The 6,518-nt window shown below is 46.4% G+C and overlaps 1 non-coding gene across 1 annotated transcript; it reads left to right on the top strand.

Annotated features, from left to right (window-relative positions):
* Positions 1-353: 353 nt before the first annotated feature.
* On the top strand, positions 354-495 carry LOC119931966. The gene has a single exon (XR_005452259.1). It is a non-coding gene; the product is annotated as a small nucleolar RNA SNORA7 (small nucleolar RNA).
* Positions 496-6,518: the final 6,023 nt, after the last annotated feature.

Genomic DNA, 6,518 nt, shown 5'->3' with positions numbered 1-6,518 from the left:
GAGAGGAATTGATAGCATTTGCTTTAATGATGCTGTTGGGGAGGGGTCTATGGAGTCTAGTGAGGCAGTTGGGGACAAGTGAGGAAAGGAGAAAAAGGAGGAGGAGGAGAAGGACGTGGAGGGAAATGCTGATAGGGTGATTGCATCTTTTAACCTAAGCATAACAAGGACTGCTCATTATGTGCCAGCCACTTTACCAAGTTCTGGGGTAGAAACAAGCTAATTAGGTTGGACACAGTCTTTATCCCACATGGGGTTCAAAGTTTTAATCTCCATTTTACAGATGATGAAACCAAGGCACAGAGAAGGTAAGTGACTTACTGCTATTGTTAACTCTCTTATGAGTTTCTCAGCCTCTCTTAGGGTTGCACCTGGAGAATTTCCAGTACTCTACCAGTCTCAGCTATGGGAGGGAGGGAGAGCCAAGCAGAAGCCTATCCTCTCCATTCCTAGCTTGGGCAGTGGCTAGCGAGTGGAAGGCAATCTGCTACAAGTCAAAACTCACCCATGCTGGGCAGCAGAGGCATAGGAGCGAGTCGAAGGCGGAGACTCAAGTTTACTGCGCTGAAGGAGGAAATGGTAAACCACTTCTGTATTTTTACCAAGAAAACTCTATGGATACACTACCAGAACAATTGCAGATGGAGAGCGGGGCATGCTGGGAGAGATGTCCATGGCGTCGCTGTGGGTCGGAAACAACTCGATGGCATAAGAGAAGACAAGAGGTTTCTCAGGTCCTGAGGAATCAGTGCCTTATTCTCTACATGCCTTATTCTGGAATTCCATGGCAATTCCTGGAAGTCCCCGTTGTAAATGTGTGGGTGAAAATTGAATGCCGTAATTTGGTGTGAAAACCATATGCCTTGCAAACGGAAGTAGTAGTACTAGTAGTAGTTGTAGTAGTAGTAATAATGGTAGAAGTAGCAATAGTAGTAAGAGTAGTAGTGGTAGTAGTAGTAGCAGTGGTAATAGTTGTAAAACAAAGCATTAGAATGTAGTGTGGAAATGTGGAAAGAGCACAGTCCCAGAAGCCAGAGGACCTAGGTTCTTATCCCAGCTCCAGTGACCTGCTGTGTAACTTTGGGTAAGTCACCTAACTTCTTTGTGCCTGTTTCCTCATCTTAAAAACGTTGTTTAATACCTATTCTCCCTTCTCCTAAGACTGTAATCCCCATGTGGGATAGGTACTCGGGCTAACCTGATTATTATCTGTACCTACCCCAGTGCATTGGAAAGAGCCCGGGCTTTGGAGTCAGAGGTCATGGGTTCAAATCCCGGCTCCACCAGCTGTCAGCTGTGTGACTTTGGGCAAGTCACTTAACTTCTCTGGGCCTCAGTTACCTCATCTGTAAAATGGGGAGTAAAACTGTGAGCCCCCCATGGGACAACCTGATCACCTTGTAACCTCCCCAGCGCTTAGAACAGTGCCTTGCACACAGTAAACGCTTAACAAATACCATCATCGTTATTATTATTGTTTTTATAGTATAATGCTTAGCCCTTAATACACATTTAAAAAATGGCTCAATCATTGTTATTGTTGGTATTTACTGAGCATCCACTAAGCACTTAAGAAAGTATAACAGAAGAATAGAAACATTCCCTGCTCGCAAGGTGCTTACTCTCTTAAATCACAGGTGGCCTACTGCTGAAAGCTTAGGTCTGGGATGGAGGGAGGTGGGAAGGAGGTGAGGGAGGTTGAAGGAAAATTGTGTTTTTTCTAAAAAAATTGATCCCAGTAGCTAGAGAGCCTGTCCCCATTCTGCTTTTCCCATGGACATTTTTCTCTCACGGGAGCCGGCACTGTGATCGTCAGTTGAATTTAGGCCCTCGAAGAAACCCGATTTACCGGAATAATTCCTTACCAAGGCCAGTAGACATTCCCGAGTTTCTGGTGGCTTCAAGTGAGGCCTGCTTGATTGATTAGTTGTGAAAATCGCCACAGGATTTTTCTGAAGCCCAGAGCAGTTTAGTATATCTCCTCTAGCATGTTCCAGTCTTTGGAAGAGATGGGAGGGCTGTTTTTAAATTCTAAACTTTAGAAGCTTGAGACTGCCCACCCCAGCTCCCCCGAATCCCCGCTAAATAGTAGATTTGTTCTCACATGGATCCCTCACCCTTTGTAAACATGAAATTCCTTAAACAAACATGGAGATGGACATATTTTTTACTCTTCTGTTTATTAAAACAGAGCTAGTTAATCCCTGTGTTTATGTGCAGTAGGGTGTGTCAACCTATAAGCCAACCCGGCTAATGAAATTCATCTGTTCTTCACCTTCTAACTGAGAAAAAAAGAGCCCTCGGCATAACAGACTAATGTGATATACAGTTATGTTTGTAGCCATTTGCTTTTCAAAGGAAAGTCGAAGACCAGTGGAGGCTGGGGAGCAGGGAAGGAGGGGGGAGGAAGGGGCAGGGGAAGATTGACTGACTTAGAGAAATGAAGGGAATTCTTCCCCCTTCAATTAGAGTAATTAAAAAGCAGTAAAAATAAACCACCCAACCCCTAGTCTGGGCTCGACAAAGTCTTAATGCACAGTTACGGTTTCGGAGAGTCTGCCGCCAGCCTTCCCCACGTGTTGGCACCGGGTTCATCTGTCTGTCTCTGACATGAAACAGGCCCTGCCGCAAGAATGAGGACCGGGGTAGCAATTGGATTTTGCTGGGGTATGCAGTGTAACCGTAGGCAAAGCGGCCAAGCAAGAGCATTAATCTAACCGTTCCTGCCGAATGCCAGTTCCTGTGGGTTTCATGGTTCCAGACTGGAGTGTTTAGCTTAAGTGCAGTACATTAAGTACTGCAAGAAGCAGTTCTAGAGGCCAGCTTAGCCTTAAGGAATTGACATATGGATGGAAATTAAAAACCCCTTTGACAGCAAAAGAGTCCTCAGAGTTGCTCCGCTCTGATGCCAGCCCGAGGTGCAATGGCCTGTTTGTTTCATTCAGTAAGGACAGCTTCATTTTGCTTCACCCATGGGTCCCTTATTCTCTCAGCACAGTGCTACAGGTCACTCTGACTTTTCCCAGGAAGCCGGGACTGGCAGGGCCCAGCTGGCACATCTGTCTGTCTGTCTGTCTGGCTTGCACGTTTTTTTGTTTCTGGACTTGGGTTTGGCGTGGCGCGGTTTGGCGTGAAATTGTGGGTACCTCTGCCCACGTCTTTCTCTCTGGCAGGCTTCCCGGATGCCCCCCACCCCCTACCCCCATCCCGACTCTCGTATGACCATCCTGTAATTCCAATCCTCATCCCAACTGGGGCCACGAGGAATTGGTGAGGCAGGGGCTGGGAGGGGGCGGGGAGGGTCGCCCAGGTTGCGTGGTGGTTTTGTGATGTGGACGAAACAAGCGCCAGAGCTGAGGGCCGAGCCCTCCCAGTTGGCGACTCGTGAGAGAGAGAGAATTTGGAGTTGGGCCTTTAGAGATGAATCCTAAAGTGGTTTCCTCCCCTTCCTCCCTCTGGTCAGAAACTTACTTTTTGAAAGGGATTCAAACCATTGTTTATTTTCTGTGAAAGAGGTCACGATAGTAAACACTGGTTTCAGCTGACTATTGCTCTATATTTTGGTTGCCGTTTGAAAAGCCTAGCCCTCATTCTTGGATCTTCACTGGGATTTGTCCCTTTCTTGCTTTCAATTTTTTTTTTTCTTCTGGTGATTTCTAAGGGTTTCGCATCTGTACGATGCCCGAAAAGACAAATCAGGGGAAACGGAGATCCTTTTTGCTGCCAAATCCCCAGTCATGGATGGTAGGCAGAGTCAATGATGTGTAAAATACATTTGCTTATTAATATTAATAATAATAATGGTGAGTCTTGTTAAGTGTGTACTATGGCACAACCACTCTACTAAGCACTAGGTTCGATAATAATAAAGATGATAACAATTATGCTATTTGTTAAACCCTTACTATGCTCCAAACACTGTTCTAAACATTCAGTTACTTTAAAAAGTTATCAATTTGGACACAGTCCTTGTCCTCCACGGGGCTCACAGTATTGGTGAGGGGGGAGTAGGGTTTAATCTGCATTTTAAAGATGAGGAAACTGAGGCACAGAGAAGTTAAATGACTAGTCCAAGGTCAAACAGATAATTGTCAGAGAGGGTATTAGAACCCAGGTCCCCTGATTCCCAGGCCTATGCTCTTTCCATTAGGACACACTGCTTCTTGAGTGTCAGGTACAAGATAGTTGGGTTGGACACAGTCCCTATCCCACATTGGGCTCAAAGGCGGGGAGAAAGGGTACTTAGTCCACACTTTACAGAATGAGGAAACTGAGGCACTGAGAAGTCAGTGATTTGCCCAAGGTCACGAAGCAAAGCAGGCAGGTGGCAGAGCCATGAATAGAACCCAGATCCCCAGATCTTCTGGTAGTCGGAAAATCATGAGTTCTAATCCCTGCTCTGCCACTTGTCTGCTGTGTGACCTTGGGCACGTCACTTCACTTCTCTGGGCCTCAGCTACCTGGTCTGTAAAGTGGAGATTGAGACTGTGAACCCCACGTGGGACAGGGACTGTGTCCAAATTTCCTTGTATCCACCCCAGCACTTAGGACAGTGCCTGGCACATAGTAAGTACTTAACAAATACCACAATTATTATTATTATTATTTCCATTAGGACATGTTATTTCACAAGGGAGACATACCCCTGGCCATGCCATTGTGTGTTGAACCTTTCCTGCTCATCACCTCCTTGACCCCATCCCTTCAGCTGAGAGGCTAATGCCTCTTGGTTTGGGAAGAGCAGTGGGGCTCTGGCATGGTAATAATAATAATGATATCTTTATTAAGCATTTACTATGTGCAAAGCACTGTTCTAAGCGCTGGAAAGGTTGCAAGGTGATTGGGTTGTCCCATGGGGGGCTCACAGTCTTCATCCCGATTTTCCAGATGAGGGAACTGAGGCCCAGAGAAGTGAAGTAACTTGCCCTAAGTCGTACAGCTGGCAGTTGGCGGAGCTGGGATTTTAACCCATGACCTCTGACTCCAAAGCCCGGGCTCTTTCCACTGAGTCACGCTGCTTCTCTTAATGGTAGGGCACAACACACATCGACTTTGTCCTCGGCTTCAGCCTAATGCTACAAGTTCAGAAGGGGGATCAACTTTTCTCCTACATTATCCTAAAATGACCCAAAAAAACATTCGTAGTCCAAGATCAGGAAGACGTAGCAGTGGCACATGGATCAGAGTGGTAGCAGTTTGGATGGAGAGGAAACGGCAGATTCTAAATGTCACAGGTTCGCTTGAATGCCTTAGTACAAAGCCCATGGTGGGCAAGGCAGAAAGGCATCCCTTGGAGGCTTGATAGAATGATTGCGTGTGGTGATCTACTAAGAATTTTTCCAAGATAGTGAGGGACCTGTAGATAGTCAGTTCTGTTGTTTTTTTAAAAAAATAATGGTATTTGTTAAGCACTTATTGTATGCCGGGTGCTTTTCTAAGTGCTGAGGTAGATACAAAGTAATCAATTTGGACTCCATCCCTGTCCCACATGGGGCTCACAGTCATAATCCTTATTTTACATATGAGGCAACCGAGGCATAGAGAAATCAAGTGACTTGCCCAAGGTCAAGCAACAGGCAAGTGGGGGGAGCCAGATTTAGAATCCAGGTCCTTCTGACTCCCAGGGCTGTGTTCCATCTACTAGGTCCTGCTGCTTCTGTTCTTTCAGGGGAAATCCCTGATTCTGTCTCCTCTAAGGCCCAATATCACCTCATCAATCTTCTGGGTGATCCAAAGGAGTCTGTGAGTTCATCAGCTTCTGGGGTCTCTGCTTGGGCATCTTGATCTTGAACTTCTGGCCAGATCCGTCCTACCTCGTGGCCTTCAGCCCACACTAAAGGTTTTGTTGTATCTGGAGAATCCGGCTGATTAGTTAGGATTTTCAGTATTTTCCTTTGAGATACAGAATGGGTGGTCAACCTAGCTGGCCCCTTTCCTGAGTCTGAGGTCCTTCATTTCCTCTGTTTAGATGGCATGAGGGAGACAAATGAAATCCTGAGGTTTGGAAACCTTCGAGGATGGGGAATCAATCAAGACGAAGCAGTGATCACTTGTGGTATTTGCTATTTGGGGCTGTCCCAGTTAACGTCTCTCTCCGGTGCCATTGGCTTGAAGGATGGGGGCTACTGGAGGCCAATCCTTTGAAGCAAAGGCCCTAAGTAACCACAGAAGCCTTTGGGCTCCGGGTAGCACAAGAGATTGTTGTAAATAGGCCACAAGTGGTGTTTGCTTAGTTAAAAGAAGCATGCCCCGAGCCCAGCAAACCCACCATGCCAAACCCAGGGCTGGGCATGGATAATCGGATTTGCGTTCTGATCCACACTTTCTTGGGGTGTGATTGGTGCTCTTGCCACCAATTGGCAAATTGTGTTCACTGAAACTAAGGCTGCCTGGTCCGGAAGGCGGAGGGGTCTCATAGAAGGGGAAGGAGCCATCCAGATTATAGCTCTTTTAATTCCCTCAAACACCAGGTAACTTTGAGCAGGAGAAAATACACATTTTCCCTTTGAGGCAAACTC

The sequence above is a fragment of the Tachyglossus aculeatus genome, chromosome 8 (assembly GCF_015852505.1).
Source record: "Tachyglossus aculeatus isolate mTacAcu1 chromosome 8, mTacAcu1.pri, whole genome shotgun sequence".
Taxonomy (NCBI): domain Eukaryota; kingdom Metazoa; phylum Chordata; class Mammalia; order Monotremata; family Tachyglossidae; genus Tachyglossus; species Tachyglossus aculeatus.
Note: the sequence above shows the minus strand (reverse complement) of the source record. Positions and strands in the feature narration are given on the sequence as shown.